Below are 15993 nucleotides of genomic sequence, written 5' to 3' on the forward strand. Positions count from 1 at the left end.
TGTGTAAAAAACAAAAAGATCATCTTACCAGATATCAAAACACGAAACATCTAGGAATCCCCCTTAGTAAATTTTTATCTTCCTACTGATAAATTACCACTGCAAATTGCATATTTGTTCAGAAGCCAGACCCTTGATACTGCATATGAAATAAAAAAAACTGCTGATTAAGGATACCATGGAAGGTGGCAACCCAGAAAGCCAATAATAGCAGTGATGTCAGCATTCATACCTGTTGATACAAGCCTTTTACTCATTGGAAGCTGCAAGAAAACAAAATGAAGTTTTTCTTCACTCCCCACACAGTGGAACTCCTTGCCAGAGGATGTGGTGAGGACTAAGACTTTAACAGGGATCAAAAATTGCTAGATAGCTTGATGGACCTAACCTCCATGAGTCTATTAGCCAGGACGGGTAAGAATGGGTAGCCTCTGTTTGTCTGGAAATGAGTGACTGGAGAGGGATCATGAGATGATTACCAGTTGTGTTCCCTCCCTCTGGGGCATCTGGTATTGGTCACTGTTGGCAGACAGGATAATGGGCTAGGCAAACCTTTGGTCTGACCCAGCATGGCTGTTCTTATGCAAGTGTTTAATTTATAAATACGCATTGTTAGATATTAGTTGCAAACAAGGGTGTCTTGTCTCAAACATCACACTAAGGTTACGTCTACACTGTAGCCTTTTTCTGGAAAAGCTTATGCAAATGAAGCTCAGTGTGGAATATCTCCGCACTTCATTTGCATAATTAATTAGAAGCTGTTTTTGCACAAGAGGCTTTTGCGCAAAAAAGAGCAGGGTAGATGGCTCCTTTTTGTGCAAAACTCCACCTCTTGCACAAGAGCCTTTCTACACTGCTTAAATTTAATTCTTTGAGTAGTGAGTTCTAAAATGCCTAACCTGTCGTGGTTGGACTAATTATCCCTGTGGTAACTGCTGCTTCTGGAAGTGGCCGGCATGTCCCTGCAGCTCCTGAGAAAGGCAGAACAGCGGGTCTCCACATGCTGTCCTTGCCTGCAGACACCGCTCCTGCAGCTCCTATTGATCAATAACAGGAAACTGTGATGAGTAGAAGCTGTGGACTCAGTGGCTGTGGATGAGGGGCAGTACATAGCACCATGGAGCCACTGATGTACGTCAGCTGCTTTCAGGAGTTGTGCAGTGCCAGTGCAGGAGTGAGCCTGCCTTAATCCAACTGGTGCACCACCTGGAAGCTGCCTCAGTTAAACGGTGCCCAGCCAGAGCCTGCTTCCTGAACCCCTGTCCCAGCCCTGAACCTCCTCCTATACTCAATCACCTGCCCCAGATAATGAATCCCCCTGCACCCAATTTCCTTCCCACAGCTTGCACCCTGAAACACCTCCTGGACCCCGATCCCTCACCCTCTAAACCCCTTAGTCCAAGACTAGAGCCTGCACTCCACCCCTCTACCCCAGCCTGGTGAAAGCAAATGAGGTTTGGGGAGGAAGGGAGATGGAGTGAGCAAAGTGAGGCCTCGGAGAAGGGGTGGAGCAGGGCAAGGCCTCAAAGAAGAGGCAGGAAGGAAGTGGGGCAAGGGTATTTGGGTTTGAGGTAGATCTTACATTGTACTTGAATTGAAAAAGTGATCAGGTGATTAAAAAGATTGGAGACCACTGCTATAGAACGTGCCTTCAGATGTCTTAAAAGAATAAGACTCTGATGAGGAAACTACAGAACCTGAACCACTAAAAAAAAAAAAAAAAAAAAAGTCAACCTTTTGCTGCTGGCATCTGACTCGAATGATGAAAATGAACATGAACTTTTTTTTTTTAAATCACTTGACAGCCCTACTAACACAGAAAACAGCTCAGGTTTTTTGCAAGTGAATACTGGAGAATACCCACAGAATATAACTCTGGAAATAAACATCATTTGCCATTCTCCACACATACTCAAGACCTTGTTAGTCAACAGACATTTCTATAGGCAAGGCCTAAAGGGCAGTCATCTTAGAAATTTAAAGATGGGTGCATTTGTGGAGAATGTAGTACACCTGCACTATTTCCTGTGAGCTAATAACCATTACCGCAGCTGTCAGTCCTTATTCCTGAAAATGTGCAAATCTTGCACTACTCTTCTGCCCTGCTCTTCTGTAAGCAATTGGGGGAAGATAAGGTTTGATCAAAACAAATGACTCCATAGCCATTTCCAATTTAAGTCTCAGTATAGTAAACTAGCAGCTCCTCACAAATTAGAATCTGCTGCAGTTTATTTGTATTCCATTACTTTGGAAGAGCTGGAAGTAAGATACAAATATTGAAGACTGTACTGCCTGACATCAAGACTCCTCAAGAGTCAAACAAGCTGTTTCAAATCCCTAACCTTTGCTACCTTTAGCAAACATTGCCTTAAACAAGTTCATCACACTTCTGTGCACACAGAGCTTTGAAAACACCAGCAAATGAAAAGTATGCCATGGACTTTTGGTGTAACCTTACAGAATTGCAGAAGACATTTAACATCTTTTTGTCTGTTTCCCAAAATTGTGACTTATGAATGAAGTTTACTTACCTTTTGGTAGGGTGCAAGGCTTAGAAAGAATTACAAAGTATTAATCACACATCAGTGCTCCTTCTACTTGAATTGATAGATATATGCAGTAGTAGAAAATATGCTGATACCAAGTTTATCTTAATAGAAAAAACAAGCATAGACACGCCACAGTCTCTCCTGCGTCTTGAGGCAGGGTGGCTGTTGTACCAACTCTAAATTAGGTCCATGCCTAATTGGCACAATCTGTGCCTTTGTGTTCTACTATTTACAAAGTTCACAAAATTCATTCATTCCTGTCTCTTATTTTTGAATATTTTTCATTTGTCTCAATAATCTTAGAATGTGAATTACCCTGTGGGCCATATCCTACAAAAATCTTATTCACAAGAGTAGTCTATTTTCACAAGTATTCCCATTAACCTCAATGGAATGAGGTGAGTGAAGATTGCTTATAATATTCACAAATTCCAGGGCCAGAAGAGATCATTGTGGTCATCTGGTCTGACTTCATGCATATATCACAGGCCACAGAACTTCCTCAAAATAATTTCAAAATTGCTAATTATGGAGAATCTACTATAAACTTTGGAATTGTTCCAGTGGTTAATTATCCTCATTGCTAAAAATGGGTTTCCAGTCTGAATTTGTCTAGTTTCAGCTTCTAGCCACTAGACGATATTACACCTTTCTCTGCTACAACAAAAAGCCCATTATCAAATACCATGTTCCTTATCTTGGCAGTTATATACTATAATCAAGTCATTACTTAATCTTCTCTTTGTTAAGATAAATAGGATGATCAGAGGAATGACAAACTTACCTTATGAGAGGAGACTTTGACCTTAGTCTGCACTACACGGATAAATTGACCTAAGTTTGCTACTCCAGCAATGAGAATATGGTATCTGGAGCCTATGTATCTTATGTCAACTTTCTGTGGTGTCTTCACTCTTGCACAAGAAAGCTCTGATGGCCATTCTGCAAATGGCCATCAGAGCACCTGTGCTTTTTCCCATAGGGGTTTCTTGCACAAGAAACCCCTCTGGAGCGTTCACACTTGCCTTCTTGTGCAATAGCTGTAGTGCTAAAAGCAGTTATACCTCAGAAAAGGAGGTTTACCTACAGTGGAAAAAGTCCTCTGTTCTGCCATTTAACTGCCCATTTAATTGTGCAAGGGCTCATTTGAGGTGTGGACACTCCGCAGGTTTTTGCGCAAAAACAGCTGTTTTGCGCCAAAACCTTGTAGTGTAGCCGCAGCCGATATGTTTATTGAGGAGATGGAATGATAAGACTGCCTACAATGGCATGTGGCCCCTCTGTGATAGCTTGTAGCAAAAATCATGAATGTCTGGAGATGGGGCAGTAGACAGAGAAGGCTCGGAGTTACTATAGAGAATTCTTTCCCAAGTATCTGGCTCGTGGGTCTTGTCAACATGCTCAGGGTTCAACTGACAATCATGTTGGGGTTGGAAAGAATTATTCCCCAGGTCATACTAACAAAGACCCTAGGGAGTTTTCACCTTCCTCTGCTGCATCGGACACAAATCACTTGCTGGTATAAATGAGAATAAATTATAGATTCTTTGTAACTTGAAGTCTTTAAATCATGATTTGAGGATTTCAGTAACTCAGCCAGAGGTTAGGCATCTATTACAGGGGTGAGAAGGTTGGTGAAGTTCTATGGCTTGCAATGTGCAGGAGGTCAGGCTAGATGATTGTGAGGATTCTTTCTGGCCTTAAAAGTCTATGGATCTATTATATGGAACTTTTGAATCTATCACTATAAAGCATGTTTTCTAATCCTTTAATCAGCCTTATGGCTTTTCTCTGAACCCTCTGCAACTTATAACTATCCTTCTTAAATTGTACACACCATAACTGGACACAGTATTCCAGAAGCAGTAATTGATATACCAGGTAAAATAAGCATTCTGTTCCTACTAAGATTCCCTGTTTATGCATTCCAGGATCACATTAGCTCTTTTGGCCACAGAATCTAACTGGGAGCTCATGTTCTGCTCATTATCTACCAAGACACACAAACCTTTTCCAGACTCATTGCTTCTCATGAGATTTTATGTTTTCTTCTAGGGCATTGATAAAAATGTTCAAAAGAGTTGGGCCAAGAACCAATCTCTGGAAACAAGCCCACTCAACAATGATTGCCCATTTACACTCATATTCTGAGACTTATCAGTTAGCCAATTTTAATCCATCTCATATGCCCCACGTTAATTTTATATTGTTCTAATTTTTAATCAACATATTGTGTAGTATCAAATCAAACACCTTGCAAAAGTCTATAGCATCAACACTACAACCTTTATCAACCAAACTTGTAATCTCATTTAAAAAAATCAAGATGGTTTGACAGGATATATTTTCCATAAGCCCATGTTAATTGGCATTAATCATATTACCTGCCTTAAATCCTTAAATCTTTATTAAACAAATCCCTTATCAGCTGCTCCATTGTCTTGGCCAGAATTGATGTCAGACTGACAGGCCCATAATTACTCAAGTCACCCCATTTACCCTTTTTAAATATTGGCACATTACCTTTCTTCCCGACTTCTGAAACTTCCCCGGCATTCCAAGACTTACTGAAAATCAACTTAATGGTCCAGTGAACACTTCAACTAGTGATTTAAGAGTAAGTTGTAAGAGCCTTTCACCATATGACCCAAACATATCCCATTCCTGACTTTATTCATAGTTACTTAAAATTAATCTAGACAAGCTCCACCACAATCCACTCCAAGGCTCAGAGGTCCTGCCCAAGGACTACTCAGTCACTCTGACTGCTTTAATATCCAGGTGGGATACTGATCCACCTTCAAGAGTGATCCAATAAAATCCACTTACAATTTCCAGCAGGATTGTCTCCTGTCAGCCTATTAAACACTTTGGCAGAGTCACATCCTATATTTATACAGTATATTTAAAGTTAAGGTGCTATCCAAATTATATTATTAGTAATAATACATTTTAAGAAAAAGATGGGACAACACACTTGGCAATATGCTTTACAGAGCAATCTTGCATTGACAGGAGTTGGACTGTTTCCAATGTCTATGATTGTGTGAATGCATCTATCACAGTGGTGTAAATGTAAGATGCTAAAGGTCATACATATAACCTGTCCAGAATGAATCATATTTTTAGGACACTAATTTTACTGAAGTGAAACATATGAATAAATTGCTTACTTTTGAGTAATTCTACACTTTCTTATATATGTACCAAATATTAGGCCACATATGTTCAGCCCACACTAATCCCACCTGGACCTCTCGAGCAGTGCAAAGAGGATGCAAAGATGCCTTTTGGGGCAGCTCAGAATGCTGCTGATTTAAAGGAATCTCCAGGTAGTAGGCTTTAGGCCATCTGCTCACTATCTCTGTCTAGTGGCTGTGTCAAGCTAGCCTGAAAGGGAGAAGGAGATGCACATGTATAGTGTGTGCCTGGAACTTGCTGTGTTCTGGGCTTATTAGGTCAGAATAGCCTATAGGGGACCCCTTCCAGACAGTGTTACACCAGCCCTGGGGTTGCTCTAGCTTATAATCAGACTGGCTCTATGACTGGCTTCCTAGAAACGGAGGAGATGGAAAAGCAGGGCAGCAGAAGATCAAACCCTGTTTTTAAGCACAGATCTCATTTCCTCTCTTCCTTTAATGGCTAGCTCCATTTTCTAACTAAAATGACTTAAAAATGCAGCTCTCCTTGAATAACAATATTAAGTTTTCCCAGATTATATAAAAGAGACGTTGTTATGCATCAGAATAATAAAAAAAAAGATTACCATGCGGCACGCATGTGTGATTAGATTACTATGGTGCTGAATAAAGGTCCACAGCAGTCAAATCACCAAATGGTCAGGTACTAAAGATACTCCGTTATACCAAGCAAGTATTTTTCCAGCTAATTTGGGCCATGTCAACACTAGGAGATTATTTTAAATTTACTAAATTTGACTTCTGGACTCCCGATTTAACAAATTTGAAGTGCTGTGTCCTCATTACGGTGAAGAACTGAATGTGGTCTAAGGCAGGCTCTGTTAACGTTGATGTGCTACCTCAGATTCAGAGCCCTAGGAAGCTAGGAAGCACTCTGGGGAGCTGTGGGAGGCCTCTGGAGGTCAATACATTCGAATTAATAGCACAAGAGAGTCCACACTAATGTTATTTTAGACGTGCAAGTTCAGAATTAGCGTTATTCCTCATGAAAAGCAGGAGTACAGAATTACCGTCTTTTTGCATATGTACCCCGCACCTGAATATACCCCACACCCGAATATACCCTGCAGTTTTTGCCATTTGAGTTTAGAAATCCCTGTATACCCTGCCCACAAGTATAGCCCGCGGGGACGAGGAGCGGGGCGCGGGGTTTATTCGGGTGCGGATATATTCCTGCCTGCCCCCGCTCCTGCGCACTGTGGCCACCTACAGCCTCCCGCTGCTGCTGCTGGCCGCCGAGCCCCGCGCCCGCAACTGCTCCGAGGTGTGGCAAGGGGGCTACAAGGAGGATTTGCAAGGGGGAGCAGGGGAGATTGCAAGCTGGTTGCGGGGGGGAATTGCCAGAGAGTGGGGGCAGTTTGCAGCGATCCGTGGCGTGGGCCACCTGCCACCCAGGACAGGGCTCCGGACTTCTTCCCTTTGTCAGCCCTGGATGGGAGCCTCCCACCTTGCGTCTCTGCTGGGGATGCCTCTGTTCCAGCTCCGGAGCATTCCCGGTGAGCAAGCCGGGCTCCCAGGCAGACTTTGCCCCCACCCCCCCTTTGTAAGTTTCCCTGTGCTGTTCAGCCACGGGCTGTTCAATCTGGCCCTGGTTCTCTGCGGGGGCAAAGGTGTTTGCAGCTCCCAACCCCAGCCCGGCAAAGACTCAGCCGGGAGGGGGTGTCAGAGCACGGGGGGGGGGGGGGGAGGCATTCTCCGAGGCATGTGCTACATGGCCTGCCCGGCACTGTGGCCCGTGATGCCTGCCTGTGAGCCTAATCCAGGGCGGGGGAGCACTCACTCCCCTCGTAGCTTTCACAGGCCAAGCCTCTCGGCGGAGGAAACACTCACCACCCGGTTCCCGTGCAGCCACACTCACCCCCAGGTGAGTAAAAAAAGTTTTGTATACCCCACACCTGAGTATACCCTGCGGGGAGGGGGGGGGGGTTGCGGGGTTTGTAAAAACAAATATAACCCGTGGGTTATTGTAGCCAGACATGAACCCCATCTTGGTTTCTGCCCCACCCAGAGAGCAAGAGAAAGGCGGTCAGCCTTTGATGCCCTGGGAACGCAGGTGTGCTGCCTGTTCCCGACTCTACCATAAATGGAAACCAGACAGTAAATGGGCTACCTGACGACCAGGGGCCTCCTGCTGTCCTGATGGCTAGTACCAGTAATTGACACGCCTCCACTGTCCCAGGAGAGGAATCTTCGCCCATCACATACCAGAGGTGCCCATTGTCTGCATTTTCCCAGGTGTGAATTATGCTTTGCACCCTTCATGGGAAACTTGGCATTCAAAGCCATTTTTCCTAATTGGCCACTTGAGACCAGGAAGAAGCCTACGTGACCCAAGGGGTATAAAGAGGGGTTTAGTAGCCCACCCCATTTGAGCTCCAATCATCTACACCTGCTGGCAGGTATTGATTGTCTCCCGAGGTCTGTGGGATGCCCAACCTCATCCTACTTCTTCCCAAGGGATTGAGAGAAAGACGCTGGCCACGCCAAGTCTGGAACGCAGGGGTGAGAATTATACCTGCTAGGTGTCTATTTTGCATGCATTTAATAAGAGCTCAGAGAACCAAAGGGGTTTCATGGTACCTGTAAGTGGCTTATTAGTGTTAATTTCTGTCCTGTTCTTTGTAGTGGCTGTGTTAAATGCTACTACTGTGTTACAGATAACAGCTAAGTTTACCCTGTAACAATAAAATAGTAACTGTTTAAGCTTTAACCTGACTCCTTCAGTTGCTGTAACAGAACCAAGCACAATTTTAAAAAGAACTTCAGCCGGTCATAAGGGACAGGTATAGGGAGAGCTTGGGCGTTTGGATTTGTGTCACTCCCAGGTGACAGGTCCGTTGGGGCACCTCTCAGCCTCCCCCAGGCTGCCCACTGCGAAGGAATCATGGATTCTAGCAGCTAAAATCTGAGGTGTAATAAGCTCTCCCTGTAAACTTATTGGGGCGCCCGTCAACCTCCTCCAGGTTGCCCGCTGCAAGGGACCCCGGTCTCAGCAGTTGAAGTCTCGGGTGTATAGCACACACACACACACTCACTGCCCTGACCGTCGGTTGGCAGAATTGGGGCGCCCGTCAACCTCCTCCAGGTTGCCCGCTGCAAGGGACCCCGGTCTCAGCAGTTGAAGTCTCAGGTATAAAACACACACACACACACACACACACACACACCACTCACTGCCCTGACCATGGGCTGACAGTTATATTTGCTAAAATACGGTAGAATTCCGCAGTCCCTTATTCCGGAATAACAGGCTTGGTAGTGTGGATTCACTGGTTACAAATTCAAACTCGGGGGGGTTATTTTGGACTAAGGTCCTAGAGTAGACCAGGCCTTAGGGTCCATCAATGGGATATCCTTCTGTCTCAGAGGGTGCATCTACACACAATTTTTATTTCAGGAGAAGGATGCAAATAGTGCTGTGCATTTGCATACTTCCTCCGGGGGGGGGGGGTGGGTTCCGGAAGACACTCTTCCGGTATTTATCCATGTCTACACATGGCCGAATTTCTAAATAAACCCCTATTTCAAAAGACCCCTATAAATCTGCAGCAGTATTTGCATCCTTCTGCCGAAACAAAAATTGTGTGTAGACATACCCAGAGTGACAAAGAGGAGGATTGGTGTTATAGAGCTATTTTCCTAACACTGATCAAGCACAGCTTTCAAAAACATCTACTCCTTAGTAAAATTTAGCCTTTGTGATATTAAAAAATCCAATCTTAGCCAACTTTTTAAAAGTGAGTATTATTCTCTCCACACCTTTCAGCAATCAAACTAACAAAACCAGAAAAAGCACACACAGTAGTTTGTACCATTTCTTCCAATACAGGCAGTCCCTGGGTTACGTACAAGATAGGGACTGTAGGTTTGTTCTTAAGGTGAATTTGTATGTAAGTCGGAACTGGTACATATTGTAGGGGAAACTCTAGCCAAACATGGAAAAAAGAAGATTAAGGGGGGACATGATAGCGGTTTTCAAATATCTAAAAGGGTGTCACAAGGAGGAACGAGAAAATTTGTTCCTCTTGGTTCCTGAGGACAGGACAAGGAGTAATGGGCTTAAAGTGCAGCAAGAGAGGTTTAGATTGGACATTAGGAAAAAATTCCTAACTGTCAGGGTGGTCAAATATTGGAATAAATTGCCAAGGGAGGTGGTGGAATCTCCCTCTCTGGAGATATTTAAGAACAGGTTAGATAGACATCTGTCAGGGATGGTGTAGACAGAGCTTGGTCCTGCCTTGAGGGCGGGGGGCTGGACACGATGACCTCTCGAGGTCCCTTCCAGTCCTATGATTCTATGATTTCTCCAGAGCTCAGTTTTATTCTCCCACACCTCACTTTCCTCAGTCCTTTATTCTCAAGCTGAGGTGTCTGCTGAGAAAAGCCGCTCTGCATCTCCCTGGTCTGCTGGGGGGAAGCAGCTAGTGAGGGGTTGCCTCACCCCATTTGTAAGTAGGGATCCGATGTAAGTCGGATCCATGTAACCCGGGGACTGCCTGTACAAGAGATGCCATAGAAGCAGAGAGAGTAGCAGAGTAAGCACTTTCTTTTCCGCAAGAGGCAAAAGCATGTCAAATCTGCATGAGGCCATGATAAACACAGCTCACTACTGACCCAGGGACAAAATATAAAGTGTAAAGACGAAACCCACAGCTAGTGAAAGAGCATGAGAACATACCTTGTAATTTGCAAAATCAAACCACTATTTACCAGATATAGCTTTACACTCAATTTGTTTGAAACTCACCTACTACATTTTGATACATTTTTCTATAAAGGTAAGATTTCCCTTTAGAGGCAATAAGAGCAGCACTGTTTCAAAGGAGCTAGCCTTTAGAAACTAAACAACCTCAAAGAAATACATTTATACCCACACAACTGTCTAGTACTGAAAGGGAATAATCCCTGAAATAATTCAAATAAACCTTTCTTCTACTTGGCCCATGGAAAAAACAAAACAAACAAAAGAAAACCTTCTCACTAATTCGCTAATATAAAATTTGATATTAAATTTATAAATTTGATATTAAGCCTCAGGACAGTGGTACTGGGGTATGGAACCTTTTAGCTATAGATCACTGGCTGTCACTGAAGTTCACTGTAACTTAGTCACTACCAACTGAACAATTCTATGTGATAAGGACTGATGTTCTCCAGGCAGTTTTTTTGGATAAGTATCTGTCAAAACTGCCTCTCCTCCGCTGACCAGATAGCAAGTGTGAAAAATTGGGACAAAGGATAGAGAGTAACAGGCACCTACTGGGACTGTCTGAATAAACTCAGGACATCTGGTCTCTTTTCCTCACTTCCTATCCCTACCATAGAAAAAGGTACACCTACAAATCAAAAATTGGCACCCTTACTAGGGTTTCCAGATGGTTTCAACAAAAACACTGGACACACTTGACATTACATCACAATCTACATTACATCTTATTTAGAAAATACTGGACATTTATATTTTCTCAATTTGTTTCCCGAACAGAAAGCTCAGATGTCCAGTTCAAAACTGAACACCTGGCAACCCTAACCCTTACCTCTGATAAGGGAGCAAGGACTGAATGGATGTTTTAGACCAAACTATTCTTTCTCGTCTAAAGATCCAAGCCAAGGTTGAAGCAAATGGGCTAAATAATCAGAAGAAAGCTTGCACTATTGCTGCCCGTGCTGCACCAGTTCTGTGGATAAATTCCAAATGTCCGTATTTGGATCTGATACCTTTCGCAAGCAACAAATCCACAGGAGAGACAGATCTGAAAAAGGATAAAGAAAATCGGGACTGCTAAACAAACTAAACAAACAATGAGAGGATGCTTAACAGATTTTACGTATTTAAAACTTTGAATCTTTCTCTCTATCTCTTTGCAGGGAGCTAATGCCACAGTCCCAGAGTGGTGTAAGGCATGTAGCAGGAAATGCCTTTTCTTGAGTTTGAACTCTTCTTTTCCTTTTACAATAAGTGACTTATTATAGATAATGTTCTCATCTTAAGATAAAGATGGATGTTGTGATTAGCTGCACTGCTCACTCTGTAAAGAAATTCACTTGAAGCTGGCCAAGCATAGTTGCTGATAGCAGTAGAATGACAAGTTACATAATGTAGTGAGCAAATGCTTCACACACTGTGGTTCATTTGCAGTCTTCAAAAGGGGGGGAAAAAACAGAGTTACTGAAATACCATGTTGGATTTACAAAAAAAGGGGGAAAGGAAAAAGAATGTAATTACTATTTTGGAAATTAACAGTTTGGTTTCCAAAGAGGATGATTTTTAAGTTCAGTCATTAAAACTATTATATACAATATTTTTGAAGGTAGATAAACTGTGATGTTAGATACTAGTTACAACATCTGCAATTGCCATCCAAAGTTTCCTATGAATCCATTAGAGATCTTGTACTTTAAAAAGATATATTTAGGCTCCATGTTAGTTCTCAGCTGATCTTCTGAGTAATCTTTCAGTAATATCAAAATTCCCCATTTGACCTGCAGATTTTTTAAAAACAAGCTAGATATGAGGCTGTTTCAAAGACAGAAATGATCTTTTTAACAAATTTTGTGAGAAAGTGCAAAATAACCCATTTAAAGGAATAAATATATGAAATACTTGATTTATCATGCAGCTGTTATAGCAAGAGGGGGTGGGTATGAAAGGGATGATGAAGGTTGGAGTGGAATGCACACATTCAGACTTGCTTGACTTGAAAGAATTATCATACACAGAGTTCACATTCAGTAAAATTATAAATACAGGCAGTCCCCGAGTTACGCGGATCCGACTTATGTCGGATCCGCAGTTACGAACGGGGATTTTCTCGCCCCGGAGGACTGGAGCGGCGGGACGCCTGGTCCCGCCGCCCGCCCTCTCCGGGGCGAGAAAAGCTGCTCCCCGTCTCCCTGGTCTGCTGGGGGAGCTGGCAGACCAGGGAGACGCTGAGCAAAGCCGCGGAGGACCCGGGCCGGACCCGCGGCGCTTCCAGCTGATCTGGAAGCGCCGCGGGTCCGGCCCGGGTCCTCCGCCGCTTTGCTCAGCATCTCCCTGGTCTGCTGGGGGGGGGAGGGGAGGCACGCAGCTAGTGCCCCCCCCCCCCCAGCAGACCAGGGAGACATGGAGCAAAGCCCGGGGCCTGTGGTAGAGCAGGTGGGGCGCTGCCGGTTGGTCCCGCAGCACCACTCCTTGGCGCTACTGGACCAACCCGGCAGCACCCCAGCTGCTCTGCCCCAGGAGTCCTGATTCAGCCACTGCTGATCAGTTTCAGGACGCCTGGGGCAGAGCAGCTGGGGTGCTGCTGGGTTGGTCCAGTAGCGCCGAGGAGCGGCCGCGCTACTGGACCAGCCCAGCAGCACCCGAGCTGCTCTGCCCCAGGCGTCCCCAAGTCTGCCGCTGCTGAAACTGACCAGCAGCTGACTACAGGAAGCCCAAGGCTGCTGCTGATCAGTTTCAGCAGCAGCTGACTTGGGGACGCCTGGGGTTCTTAAGTTGAATCTGTATGTAAGTCGGAACTGGCGTCCAGATTCCGCCGCTGTTGAAACTGATCAGTTTCAGCAGCGGCTGAATCTGGATGCCAGTTCCAACTTACATACAGATTCAACTTAAGAACAAACCTACAGTCCCTATCTTGTACGTAACCCGGGGACTGCCTGTACTGTATCCAAGCCCAGCCTCAAAATACTATTAGTACCATGATAACACTGAGTAATAAATCAAGTCTGGAAATGCAATGTCACAATTAAGTGTTCCCTTGTTTATAGACATTTGGATATTATTTCTTTTTTACGTTTTCAAATCAGGTACAAAATACAAACATCGACATTTGCTATAGACCCTTCATAAAGTGAATCACACCATATTACCTACAGTCAGACTTGGCTTGTTTCAATAATCAGTGGGATCTGCTGAACAAGGCAAGTTTAAAGAAAACTGGTTCAGTAGTTTGTGAATATTTAGCATGGGCTTTTCACAAGGGGTCAGCATTGGTTAACTCTGCTCCTAATTAAGCCAATTTAAATTCTATTTAGTTCAATGTGAACAGGGGTAGGCCAACACTGAGTGCTTTTGCAAATGTCATTTTTACAGCTTCTGCCCCCAATGGGAGAATGGGAAGGCTGCATGTGGAAGGTAAGCTGTGCTTGTAGATCTGGGGTAGGCTGCAGGTGGAGACACAGCTCAATGTATTTACTCCAGTTTTACCTGAGTGTTAATAAGAGCAGAATGTGGTTTCAGTCTGGGCACAATACAAGGTTGCCCGGATTTGTTTGAAGTGCCAAGAACCAACAGATCCAATTTTACTGGAAAAGCTATATGAAGTACAAAAAGTTAGTTAACAGCATGGATGATGAAAAGTTATATTTGATAAATTATTTTATCATCAATATTCTAAAATAACACTATTAGCCCAGGTTAGAACTTTTAAAAAATATTATTTTATCTTACTGGTGTCTCCTTAAAGAAATAGCATTATAAAAAGCTCACACACAAACAGCATACATACACACCAGGCAGTCTTATTAGGACTCTCACGGCAGAAAACTATCATGAACGAACATGTTCCTATACTAAAGCACTTCAGCATGTGTTTCCTAAATGAGTGAAGGGTGACCCTGGTATACATCGGGGTGTGTTCCAGGGTGATAGATATCAAATAGATACCAAAATAAGAGATAATGAAATAAGAGGGAGATGCGTTCACAATGCTACCACATTCGCCGAAGACAATGCTCTTTTGGCTAAAACTGGGTACCTTTTTACAATGATAGGTTATGAAGTACACATAAAACATTGAATAAAATAATGTAGAATCCTATGAACACCGTGCAAACACAAAGAACCTTAATAAATATAATATAATATAATATAATATAATATAATATAATATAATATAATATAATATAATATAATATAATATAATATAATATAATATAATATAATATAATATAATATAATATAATATAATATAATATAATATAATATAATAATTGTGATTCCCTTAAGTAGAGTTGATGGCTGGGTTTTCTTGGGCTGGCTTTTCTATTGTTTGCTTTTTCATTACAGAAGTAAAAAAACAAGCACAACCTCCCTGCTCCCCATTTTATCAATGTCTGCTCTCCTGCATGAGTCTTTGATCGATCCCCTGGTAGCAAGCCACTGCATCACTGAGGGTGTGTCTACACTGCAGGGCTTAACTCGAAATAAGCTATGCAGATTGAGCTATGTCAATTGTGTAGCTTATTTTGAAATAGGGAGCATCTACACAGCACTTACTTGAAATAGAGCACTCTTCCTCTGACTTCCCTTATTCCTCGTACAATGAGAGTTACAGGAGTCAGTATAAGAAGTCCTCCAGCTTGACAGTATTTTTACACTATTTCGAAATAACTGCCTGTTGTTGAGATATGGACCAAGTTATTTCAGAATAGTGCTAATTATTTCAAATAGTGTTGCAGTGTAGATGCTCCATGAGGGTCCTGGAGACTCTGGCAGACCATTCATGAAAAGGATTACCTCTTTGTATGATTTCTGTCATCTCAACTAGCAATCCAAAGAAAGAGGAGAGATTCTTTCTTGCCAGATTCCTGCTCTATGTTGTCACTGTCCTTGATTTCTTCAGATAACCATTGTTGGTCCAATTCAATCAGTTCCTCCTTTGTCAGTTGCTCAGCATGAAATTCCAACAACTCCTCTACGTCATTGCCTTCCACTGCCTTCAAGTGACATCCTTTGCCAATTTGATGATTTCTTGCTAGAGAGTAGGAATGGCACCAAATCCCACAAAGCTATGGTCAGCACATGATAATGCATGGCACCAAACAGTTCATACTTTGCAAAGTAAACCCCTCCCACCATGTGCTAATGTTTTCCACACATTCAAGATGTTGTACGATTTCTAAAACCTCTTTACACTGGTTTTCCTTCACCTGACATCTTCTTAATCGCTATGGAGAACATCCTATGTAGTTAGTAAGCCTTGAATATGGCAATTACATCTTAGTCCATAGGCTGCAGCAACAAATATGACCTTGATGTTCAGCCAGCAGAAGGAGACTCTTTAAGGACTAAATTTTCTTGTTGACAATAAGCCTTAAATCCTGGGACAGCATGGTCTACAGACTACTCATGGAAAATACTGCATGTTATCCGGGCCTTTCAGTTTGAATTCCAAATTCTGGAGAGACTAGACTTGACATGTCCCCCACCCTGCTTGCTCTTGGGTTTTCACTGTGGTAGATAAGCAAGGACCTCAACTTGT

At 43.1% G+C, this 15993-nt stretch overlaps 1 protein-coding gene across 17 annotated transcripts in view; it reads right to left on the reverse strand.

Moving 5' to 3' along the window:
- Positions 1-15993, reverse strand: part of DTNA (dystrobrevin alpha) — a 340146-nt gene that overhangs the window by 265460 nt on the left and 58693 nt on the right. The gene's annotated exons all lie outside the window — the stretch shown is intronic.

This window comes from Pelodiscus sinensis, chromosome 2, assembly GCF_052426305.1.
Source record: "Pelodiscus sinensis isolate ZL-2025 chromosome 2, ASM5242630v1, whole genome shotgun sequence".
Lineage (NCBI taxonomy): Eukaryota > Metazoa > Chordata > Testudines > Trionychidae > Pelodiscus > Pelodiscus sinensis.